At 41.9% G+C, this 12,053-nt stretch overlaps 1 protein-coding gene across 3 annotated transcripts in view; it reads left to right on the plus strand.

Annotated features, from left to right (window-relative positions):
* Positions 1–12,053, plus strand: part of GRM4 (glutamate metabotropic receptor 4) — a 600,709-nt gene that overhangs the window by 120,096 nt on the left and 468,560 nt on the right. The window contains exon 2 of one of the 3 annotated variants that reach the window (XM_053249246.1): positions 1,708–2,612. The exons of 1 other annotated variant lie outside the window; for it this stretch is intronic. The gene's annotated coding sequence lies outside the window, so the exon portion shown is untranslated. Of the gene's footprint in view, positions 1–1,707; positions 2,613–11,559; positions 11,630–12,053 lie in introns of those variants that run through there. One more of the 3 variants, XM_053249249.1, reaches the window with a different exon arrangement.

Below are 12,053 nucleotides of genomic sequence, written 5' to 3' on the forward strand. Positions count from 1 at the left end.
GGAAGGGCCAGCTTCAGGGGTGTCCACTGCTGATCCCTGAGACCACCTCTACACCCATAGCCTTCATACAGGGGTGACAGAATGACCAAGGAGAGTCCTTAAAGGTGGAGCCAGTCCTGCCCACTGGAGGTTTGCCATTGCCTTCACTGGGAGGTGGTTGGCACTCAACATAAAAGACCTATCTGCTTGACATGACTTAAGAATGGGATGTGAGATTGCCAAACATTCAAATGTTTAGTCCTCCTAGAATGGAAAATGGAAAAAGAGGGTGATGAAGCTGCTTTTTCTACATGGAAACGGTCTGAGATTGATGCAAGCCAAACTATACCTCCCAACCCTGATGAGATGCTGCAGATGGATTTTCACGACCAATTTATGTATCAATCATTACCTTGATGGATAGGAGCAGTTAATGGTGTCAATGATGATTACTAGAGGGCCTGTTTTTGGATTAATGAATTGATAGACCGCAGTGACTACCTCAGAGCCACTAGGGTCTGCCAGTGAGTTTGCTCATTAACTAAAGATGCACTGCAGAGCGTGAGCTATGCTGACTATGTGTGGGAAGCATACTGTTGCTTCTATTCTTGATTGTATTGTGCATGGGGCAGCCTTTCTAAGATTATGCACTTTATGGCACATACAATAGTATATAAGGGCCATATTTAAGATTTGTGTCATCTGGGACACTTTTACTCTCTGGTGCTCACTAAAGACTGGTGATCATCTCATTGAACTTCACAGTGAAATATAGCATTGTATGTATATTTTCTTATTGCTCTTTCTTTTAAAAGAGGTTTATTACACATTATATCCACTAATGACAGTTATGATTCGTGTGATCCTTTTTCATCTGAAGGTTTCACAGTGGCAAAAAAAATCTAGAAGCCACTTCATCTAGTCCCATTTTATAGATGGTGAAACAAAGACAACTCAAATATTCTTTTCAACTCCTGTTTATTTGCAGTAATATCTGAGCCCTGAACCAAAAATAAATATATTTTTATGATGCTTTTATTGGCTATACTGTACATTTTTAAAAAAAAGATTACAGATGGTTAATGAATGAGTAATAACCAATATTATAGACCTATCATCCTTTGTGCATTATATTTACATAGCTATTAAAAACCACACACGTAATACATCTATAATGCCATTTGTGCTTATAAATACATTCCTTATGTCTCATTGTATCTTGATGTTTTTCAAACTGCTTCATACTATGGCTTGATGCTTTGCATTTAAAAATCTTTAAAGTATATGAAGAAATTGTGCGTGTGTGTGTGTGTGTGTGCACGTGCGTGCGCATGACATGTGCACTCGCATGCATGTGTGCACTTGTATTTAAGTGCTATGGTTGCATTTTGTTTTGCATTCCAGTATATGCATATAAGAGAATGGCTTAATACAGAACCACACGCATTTCTAGGATCTTCTTCTTTCTTTCTGGCTCCCTTTGCCACAATATCAAGGTGTGCTAGTGCTTTAAAAGGCTGGCAGAAATCAAAGGCTGGAGCTTCGCAGCGGATCCTAATGCAAAACTTCCAAGCCTCCCTCCTTTCTGGCTGCTGTGCATGCTGTTCAGCAGATGTTATCAGATTGAATTTAGTTTAGCGTGACTGTCGATTCCCCCCTCCCTGTTTCCTGAGACTGTATATAGCTTTCAGTACAAGGACTATTCTCTTTTTCTCCTGATAACCCCAGAAGCTGAAAGAACCAGAGGAGAACCTTTCGGGAGCTTTTCTATCAGCCGCGAGTGACAAGGATTGCATTGCGTCCAGCACCACACACTCGCGGTCACTCCCGGCAGGAGTCCCGCTGCTTAATGTGCTGAATTATAGGATTTCTAAAAATATTGGAATAGGCAGTTGAATGGTGTGCGCCGGAGAACCCTGTTTCAGCTCCATTGGTCTCGGAATACAGCTTTCCTTCAGCAAGATCCGCGAAGGATAAAAGAGTCTTCCCGCCCACCCCCCGCTTCCTAGCTGGCTCTGAAACGAATGACTCTTTCAGCACCATTCAGAGCGGACAGCTCCTCGGGGCAAGCCTGGCTTTTGTAAGGCACTTTAGAAGAAGCGTGTATGTGTTGTGTGCGCGTGTTGTGTGTGTGTGTGTGTGTCCAGGGCGGGGAGCGGGGGACTCAAAGCCTTAGATAGCCAGGTTAGATTCCACACTACCCATTAATTATCAGGAGCTGGAAGAGGCAAGAAGGAAACCTGCTACAGCCACAGCCGGGACTTGCCGAATAGTACACAGGAGAGGGGCGGCAAGAACGTTCCTTCCAGCTATGCTTAGGTGAAAGAGAGTCACCGCTCCGAACTGCCTCCTAAACTATGCAAGACCCCCATCCTGAGCTGCGGGAGAAGAAAAGAGACTTTTACAACAAGCGTGTGATCCTCTTGGCAATTAGGCAGAAAGCAAGGGAGAGGGAGTTTTGTGTGTGTGTTTAAGAAAACAACAACCACCCTAAGGAGTGGAACACCACAAGCGCTGGAAATAGCTTCGTGCTGAGCTTCTCAGGAAAGTGAGGCTTGCAGGGAGGAGGGAAACGTGGATTTTTAAGACACTGGGATGGGAGGATTTCGCCCAACTTCGCCTGGTCTCTAAGGGTGAGTTCTCCGATTCTCCTTGGTAGTGGTGAATGGGGTCTGGAGGGATTTCTTTCGGACTGATTGGTTCGGAGTTCATTTTCTTTTCCCTGCTTATTTGTTTCCCAGTAAAATGATACACTTGCACAGCAGGTAATTGTTCAAAGGACTGCTCTCTTTGAAAAAGCCCCGATCATCAAGATTGCAGTTAATGAGGGGCGTGTAGCTCTGCATTTGTGTGGCTCTGTGACTACCTATTGTCCCAGCTTTATGCCTTACTATAGCGAAAGAAGAACTCGCCACATGTGAGGAACTTTGCTGTGGGTTGAGGGCTTTGATGTTTGAGAATATGCTAATGAACATATCAGTACTGGCAGGGGGATTGGATGGGCGATGAAGGATGAGCACAAGGGTCCTGCTAATGGCTTGCAATGAATCATTGGGACTGCAGGGCTGAAGTGGGAAGGGGTGAGAGAAAAGCATCCCCTATATACCGTGGTCAATGTAATGGGACTCACATATCATGGAGGGCAGGCGGGGGAAGAGCTGCAGCACAAGCAGGGGAGAGCTTGGACCAAATGAGCAGACACCATTGCATTTGCTCCATTCATTTTGATAAAGCATCTGCATAAATGGCTAGCTGTTGTTTTGTTTGAAACCCTGGAACAGTTTAGTGATGCCGAGGAGGAAGACTGCATCAATGTGGGATGCAGCAGGGAGGCTTCTAAACAGAACCAAAAATGCTTGAATGAAGCCAGCACAGGAGAGAGTGATGCTATATGCTGTTGGGCAAGCAAATGAAATAAGATGCATGTTTATGGGGAGATTTTTTTAGAAGAGATCCAGACCGTGCCTGGGTGATATAGTGCTATATGAAGCTTCTTGAAGATTGTTTAGAATGCCTGGTGAGTTATTTCAGTTCCTCCCCACTTCTCTGTTTGTAGCTAATTGCATTAATAGTTTTCATCTGCAAGCCCCAGAGCACTGTGGACTATCCCCCCTTGGTGCTCTGCTAATCTTTCCTCAGATTAGCTTTCGCTCCCCACCCCTTTTACTACTATACGCTGCCTCTGGAATTGGAAATACGGCTCTGATTTTTTTTGCTGCCTGAAAGATAATGCTTTCACACACCTCTAGGCTATGAACCTTTGGCTTTTTATTTATTTTTTGCTTCAGAGATTGAACAACAAAATCATCTGCTTAACTCCTGCCCATCTAGCTCAGAATGGAATTATTATGTTATCTCTTTGGGTAGAGGATGCATTTTTAATTCCCTCTGCAGAAGAGATAACATGCTGAGGCTGGAAAATGTATCTTTAATGGCAAAGTTACACACAATAATACCCAATACATGGAGCTCTCCACGGTAGCTACCTAGTCATGTAGCTAGCTACTATTTTGGGGCTAGATGTTTCAGAGAGTTCACTCCTTCATATTACTACAGTGGTTTCTTTAGCCTTCCTGTCTTCTCAGGAGGAGGATGAAGTAGTTGCTGGCTGTAGGAGGAGAGGAGTGACTAACTTCCACTTGTCTCTGGCTTCCAGTAATATAAGGGCAAAGGTCTGTGTTTTCACTGCAGGCAGTAAATAACAGCTGCCTATGCTAGGTCAGTCTCTGTGTTGTAAATTAAGTGTGAATTGGTTAAAAAAAAGCATCTCAGCTTGGTGGCATTTTGAGATTAAGGTTATAATGAGGAAGGCCAGACCACCTTCTCAACATCTGCTATTTTAAAAAGAAGAAGAAGAAGAAGAAGAAGAAGAAGAAGAAGAAGAAGAAGAAGAAGAAGAAGAAGAGGTGCTGCTGTGTTTTGAAACACACCTCAGAACTCCAGACCAAAGCTTTGCCTACGCAGTATAGTCAAGCATAATCTTGTGTGTATTTTCCTTTGGGAGAGCTCTCTGAACAGGGATTTTGTACAAACAAATCTGGGATTTCTCTGCATAAAAGGCAAGTTGATGGGACATAAAACCAAAACAACAGTTTCTAGTCCCCTCTGAATTAAAGCTTCCACACTCATTTGTTTTGCTGTAATAACTTTGTCATGCCCATTTCAGCCCTGGCGGGGAGCCGTTTTCTCTCAGAAAACCACCACCATCAATTTGATTATATCAGCACTTATGAGGCTCAAGTATGAGTCACTGCTGTTGTTGACTCACCTTTGGCTCTGGGTTGAAAAGGAGTTTACAAGGTAGCACTGGAATAAACAGGAGGATTTATAGCATAATGGATTATCCTAGGAATAATATTTGAAAAATATGATACCATAGCTCAATCAGAAACTACCCTAATTCGGTTGTATGTTGATTTCCACCTATTCTTACCTAAATTCAAGTCTCCTATATTTGAATCAATCAACTTTGCCATTGTGTTCAAGTGAATGCAGATAAACCCAGGATTTCCTTTTTGCAGAAAACCTTGGTGTTTTGAAGGAAGATGTTGTACTGAGCTATGGAATGATCACACCTGCCTCACAATGTGATTCTGGACTATTATAAAATGAAAGAAGGCTCTACCTAGAATGAAAGAAGTGTGGTACAAGCTCTGCCCTGCTGTTTCAAGACTTCTGACTGCCAAATAAGATAAAGATCACTGATGATATGATGATGATAAAGAATATATATATATATATATATATATATATATATACACACACACACACACACACACACACACACACACCACTTTTCAACAAAACAAGTTTTAAAAGCAATTTACACAGCAAATGGAATTAGAAAATGGTTCTCTGTCCCCCCAAAACTGATATTCCAGGGAGATACCAGCAACAGCCACTGGGAGATACACTACACTGGGCTGAACAGAGACAGTTGCTAAACTGCTAAATATAAGAGAGATATCATTATAAAAGGTGATTCTTTGCCCAGTTAGAAGGGGTTAACTCTGCAATTCCTCTCCCCCTCTAGGACACACAAAATGTACCTGTCGTTCAGGTGACTAGGCCCCTTCTTGAAGTTTGTTCACTATTTAGTTGGTATCCAGAGAAGCCCAGAGAATAGAAGTTAAAGTACAAGAAAATAGGCCTTAGATTCCCATATTGGCTATCTAGGCAATCTAATGACCCATTTCTGTATCCAGTAGGAACCAGCATCAGTGGCAATATGTGAAAAAAGTGTAAGAAAGCCTACTCACCTAATTCAGCTGATCTCTAAAGTGATTTCAGGCATAAAACAATCCTAACACTGGCTATGTACATAAGTATCATGAGATATGTTACAATGGATGTCAGTTCAGGACTTTAAAACTCCTACCAAACTCTGACAGTATTTTCTTTATAGCATTTCTTGGTTGGCTTCTGGTCAAAATTGCACTGGAAAGCAACCAGAGATGACTACTTGTTATCTTTCCCACTGGTAGAAGCCCAGAACTATTGCCAATAAGCACTAAAAAGATGCATCCAGAAAGATGCAATATTCTTTTGTCAAGCCCTCACTCAAATATTCCAGAAAACCATATTGAAGAATAAATATCAATTTCTAAATCATCACAACTCTTACTACCATTTCCACCTGTATAATCTTTAATGGCCACTGGAGCATGCTCATTGCTGTGTTGTTCATTCCGTCTCTTTTTTCTGTCATTATCTTGTAGCAGTATGAAAGCTACCTATCTGAAATTAATGACTTTACATGCACATGTATCCCGCATCTTGGCCTGGCAAGCAACTACCCTGGGGACACCAGGATCTGCTCCATTGAAAATACTTCACATATTTGTTTGTATGGAAGACTTCCAACTATGGCTTGCTGAAATAGAGGGGATGCCAGTTGCTTTGCATGTCTATATCCTGGTAAGCAGGTATACAGAAGGGAAAAGCAAGAGCTGTTCAAAGATCCTGGGCACCTGTTTTTGCTTGGTAGTTCCATACAGTAGGGGAATCACTGTCATTTGGAAAATGTGCTGCCCTAGTTAGCAAGAGGCTATCAAAAATTTATTTCAAGATTACATTGCAATTGGCAAGAGCGGAAATAAAGGCGGACGTTTCCCTTCTTCTTTCCTTCCTCTCCCAATTGAGATGCGTTGGGTGAGTTTGTTTACCCGCACGTTTGCTGCTAGTACAAATCTGATACACTGCTTGCCTTTCTGCCTGTCACTCTCATTGTAGAATCCTGTGATCTGTCTATCATGATTTCCTAATTCTCACTGCTTTTCATTTTCAATGTGATAAAAACTGATTCGCTTCAGAAAACTATGGCAGAAGAGGCTGGGAGGAAATGCTGTTCCGGGTAGGTAGAGACATTCAGGCTATGATCAATGCCAACATTAGAGATATATAATTCTTTTATTCTAAGACTTTGGAGCTTTGAGCCAATGTCTTTGGTAACCACCTGGCCTCAATTGAGCAGACCCTGCTACAGGCAATGAGAATGTTCTTTAAAAGTCTGCACTGAGAGGTTAATTATTATTAATTGCCTGCCTCATGATTGGGAATAAGCACTCTCCTGTGGTCCTGAGCTTTCATAAGCAATAGGAGCATTAGAAGCATCAGGAGATCACTGACATTAACTGGACCACATTCAGTGGTGATAGCTGTTAACTGGCTTTTAATTGGGTCATGATTATATAAGAGTTCATGCTATTGGCCATACTAATTCATCTAGGCACCAATGAATTGAGGCTGTAATTTAATTATTTTTAAATATTTGGGGTGTTAGCTGGCTAAAAAAAAATCACCTATAGCCAGGTGATTAAGGGTCTTTAAAACAAACAAATGTGGGGCTTCCGAATTCCTGAGCCTTATTTTTCATGAGATAGATTAAAAGCAGCTCTCCTTTTATGTTCCATTATGCTTAACACAGTCTTTGTAATAAAATCCACAGCAAAAGCAAAGCCCCATGTAATAATGACCTCTCAAGTGGGGAAAAAAAACTAGTGTACGCTAATTGGAATATTATGCTGTGATAAGACTGTCCTTGCTCTCCAAAGGATTAGGGCAGGTGGAGAAAATGGTTTTGATTTAAAGGAAGGGGCAGGCGAAATAGACACAGGGACAGTTCACAACTGCCAAACAACAGAAATTAAGTGATAGCTCATCCCATTTGAGCGATCAGCCTGGGAAATCAAGTTGTTTAGGACTAACAGATTTTAATCACTTTATTGGCAGATTCTGTTTCCTGGGTGGGAAAGGGGACACAAAGAGAGATTGCAGCTTATTGGATAGGGCTGCATCCAGAAAAGTGAGATTTCTAGAATATATGCTGCATTTGATGCAGGGGGAGGCATGGAGTGGGGTAATGTAGTGATTTGCTTTACACATTATATTTCCTGAATGGGTATGACTTCACCACCAAACAGACTGGTCTGGTTCACACAACTGTTTGAATATGGATTTAATGTGGGTTTTACCAAGATTAGTGCAATTATGTGAACCCACGCCAAGGATGTTTATGGCCTGAAAAGAATCTAAGATTCCCAGCTTGGTGTGGGTTCACTCCACACAATGTCACGTTAATGTCAGTAACTCACAGTAAACCTAGATTCAAATGGTTGTGTGAAACAGGCCATTATGTCATATCTACTCCTCACAGAAGGCCTAATTTGAGGTTAGTTTTTGCGACAAGTACAGACATTGAAACATATGCATTCATCACACACACAAGTACATATATGAGATACATAGAGGTTGTGTGCATGACCATGACACAGGTGGGGAGGCTGGTGTGTCGGGTGGAGGCAGGGATGAGCCTACCTCCCCCCCCAGACAATCTCTGAATGCCGCTTCAGCATGCTGTCATGTGCCCACATGATCCTGACTGCAAAGTGCAGCATGGATCTCTGGAGGCTGGAACTCATTTTCCTGGCCTCTAGGAATCCCACAATACACCACACGATGAGCGTGGTGCACTGGCAGATTCCCCCTGAAGTTGGCCGCTTTAGGTGCCTGACTCTGTGTATGCTTCTGTTGTGTGCAGCCCGAGCATTCTCATGACCCTCACCCCGGCGTTATGGGCACACTTGCACCCTTAAATCCTGGCTAAAGGCCAGGGTGAAAAATTGGGCTACCAGTGAGGGCAGTGCTGTCGCAGGATCAGGAGCAACCCCAGTGGTGCATATGGGCAGTCAAACCCAGGCTGGGCTGACTAAGCCTGGGTTTGGCTGCTCGTGTGCACAACTACATAGAATTTCTTGCACTGAAGTGATGTCTGTGCAGGAAATTCTGCATGTGTGAACACAGCCACCAGATTGAACAATGAATTGCATATATCATTCCAGCAACTTGGTGCCTTCATTTAGCTAACTATGAATCAGGCTAACATTCTTTCCTTTTGGTGGATTTCAAGAGCTTCTGTGAATCATGCAAGATGTGTCATTTCAACACAATTTCTTGTGTTAATTTCAGTACTGTTGTGTTGGAGGACTTTGCCCTAACATTTTTGGAGGCTGAAGTATTTTTTATTTGGGAGTTAACTGCATTCCTTCAAGGAAATCAATGAAAGAGAAATGATGTTGTGTGGCAGGGAATGTGGCCTCATGATCCATAGTAAACTAAAATTTCCAAAATATGCAAGCCAAAGCATTCTGTAGAGATATTTTATTTATTTTTCTGACTGTATTTGAGCCTCCTCCTTCTCTTCAACTGCTCTTGATGACAGTTATAGCTAGTGAATAGTTAGTTAAGGCATTATGGGGTCATTGTGAGTGTTACTATTTACACCCAAAGGTAGGATTTCCAGATTGCATGCATAAATGTCTGTACAGTAGTCAGGCTACAGTTGCAAGAGGATTTGAGTGCAATGCACACTTTATACATTTTTACTGTTTTCATCAATTATGAGTATTTTGGTTTTAGATTATTTTGGTAAGGTGCTGCAGAGTTGCCATTTTCCAGCAGAATTTAAAAAATATTTTATTATTTATATGCATTATTATTTTTGAAAATCATTTAACCTTTCCTGTGAGCAAGGCAGTGCACAACACTGAAAACAATTTTTAAAAACTGGAATAGAAATACAACAGGACAACAAACAAAATCTCAGCAACAGTGTGACAAACCTATATCACCATACTAGAAGCCACTTGGAGGCGGAATATTGTGCATTCCTTTTGAAAGGTCACCAAAGAAGAGGCATTGTGAACCTTGGAGGGAAGGTTGATCCACAACCTTGGGGCAATGAATGGGAAGACTCTGATTCTATCTGTGACTGTTCTCGCCTCACCCAGTGTTAGAATCTGAAGCAGACAATGAAGGAAGCATGGGAAGGGGAAGGCTTAAAGAAAGAAATAACTGACCTAATCCTTTCTTTGTGTGTCTCACCACTTCACTTATGGGGGAATGATGTGCTCTTCTCTGCTCACTATGCAGCCTGGAAGATGTCCACAAATATGACCCAATAGGTCGAACTGAGACTTGGAGGATGACTCCCAGGATTATAAAGAAAATAAGAGATGCAATAGAAAGAGAGGAAAAGTAGCATTACATTAAAAAAAAAAGTATATGCCTGAACTGAAATCCAAGCCAGCGAACATACTAGTCCAGTGGAGAGCATCTGAGTAAAAATAAATGGAGAAGAAAATAAAAACTACATTGCTGTTGGACAACAGGTTGTCATAGTAAGGAGAGGATGTGGATGATGCTTTCCTGAAACAAATTAAATATGCTTCAAGGAAGCAAGAATTAGTCATAACAGGGACTTCAACTACCCTGTTGGAAGACAAACTCTAATCAAACTCTATCTGTTGGAAGATAAACTCTAAGTACTGAATCTCCAACAAATTCCTGACATGCCTTGCTGACAACTTCCTCTGTAAAAAAGTGGAGGAAGAAACAAGGAGATTAGAGATCCTTGACTTGACCCGAACCAGTTGAGAAGAGTTGGTCAATGAGGCCGAAGCAGTGGAAACTTTGGGTGAACATGATCATGTAAGGCTGACAGTCTTGATCCTATAGAAAGCCAAAGGTGAGTAGAGTCAAACATGTACCCTGAATTTCAGGAAAGCTGATTTTAATAAGCTCAGAGAAGCATTAGATAGGATTCTATGGCTAGATAAATTAATGGGGAAATGAGCCCAAGATGGGTAGGAGTTCCTGAAGAAGGAATTGGTTCCTGTCATAAAGAATTCCTGTGAAGAAGGAAAACAGGAGACATCTAAAGAAGCCAATGTGACTGCATAAATATCTTAGTGATTTGCTGAAAATGGGAAAAAGGGAGACGTATATGAAATGGGATAATTCAACAAGAATTAATGCAGATAAGTAACCCTAAACTTGTAGGGGCAGTGTCAGGAAAGCTAAAGTTCAGAATGACCTTAGGCTGGGAACAGAGGTGTAACTAGGGAAAATGGCACCCGGGGCAAGCATTGAAATGGCGCCCCCCCGCGCCCCCAACATACTGCATTATACTTAGGTTTTTCCTCACAAGCGCCCGCCGCCGCCGCCAAGCCAGGCCACTGACTGGCCGCCAGGCGCCAGCAAAGCAATGGGGGGGGGCGCGGGTGGCGCAGAAGGGACCGCTCGTGGGGGAGGGGGCGCAGACGCGCTCCCTTGACTGCTGCAGCGCTGCTGCACTGAGCAGGAAACATTTGTATTAACAAAAAAATTTTAAAAAATTTTAAATTTTTTTTTGTCATGGCGGCGCCCCCCATGTGACCAAAAAAGATGGCGCCCGGGGCACGTGCCCCCCCTGCCCCCCCTATAGTTACGCCTCTGGCTGGGAAGGGATGCTAAGAATAATAAAAAGGGGTTTTCAGATATATTTGATGGAAGAGGAAGAAAAAACAGTAGGCCTGCTACTCAATAAGAATGGTGAAATGTTAATGGGGTGGCAAACAGAAGGTGGAACTTCTCAACTCCTGTCTTGCTTTTGTGTTCTCCAAAAAGGGAAGCTGTGTGCAACTTTTCAAAAGAAGTATGAATGGTGAGGGGTCAAGATTACAGTTCGAGACTGGTAAGGAGTTGGTCAGGAAACACCTGTCTACCTTAAATGATCTCCAGGATCGGGTGAATCACATCCTAGGATACCAAAAGAGTTTGCTGATGTCTTCTCAGAATCTGTCTATTATCCTTGAAAAATCCTGAACTACAGGTGAGGTGCCCCAAGACTGGAGATGGACGAATGTAGTCCCAATCTTCAAAAAGAGAGATAAAGAAGATTTGGGAAACTACAGACTGGCCAGTCTGACTTTGATGCTAAGGAAGATAATAGAATGAATAAAGCAGTCAGTTTGTAAGCAAAATGATAATTCAGCAACCAGCTTTCTAACCAAATATTATGGGGAACTTTGTCAAATGTTTTGCTGAAATCAAGACAAATTATATCCAGAGCATTTCCATAATCCACTAAACTAAAAAGCTGATTTTTTAAATTAAAAAAAATAGATAATATTAGTCGCAGATTTATTCTTGACAAATCCATGGTATCTTCTATTAATCACTGCATTGTTATTATGATGCTTATAAACTGACTGCTTTATGATATCATTTGATCAGATGATGATACCATTAGGTAG

This window comes from Hemicordylus capensis, chromosome 4, assembly GCF_027244095.1.
Source record: "Hemicordylus capensis ecotype Gifberg chromosome 4, rHemCap1.1.pri, whole genome shotgun sequence".
NCBI classification, from domain to species: domain Eukaryota; kingdom Metazoa; phylum Chordata; class Lepidosauria; order Squamata; family Cordylidae; genus Hemicordylus; species Hemicordylus capensis.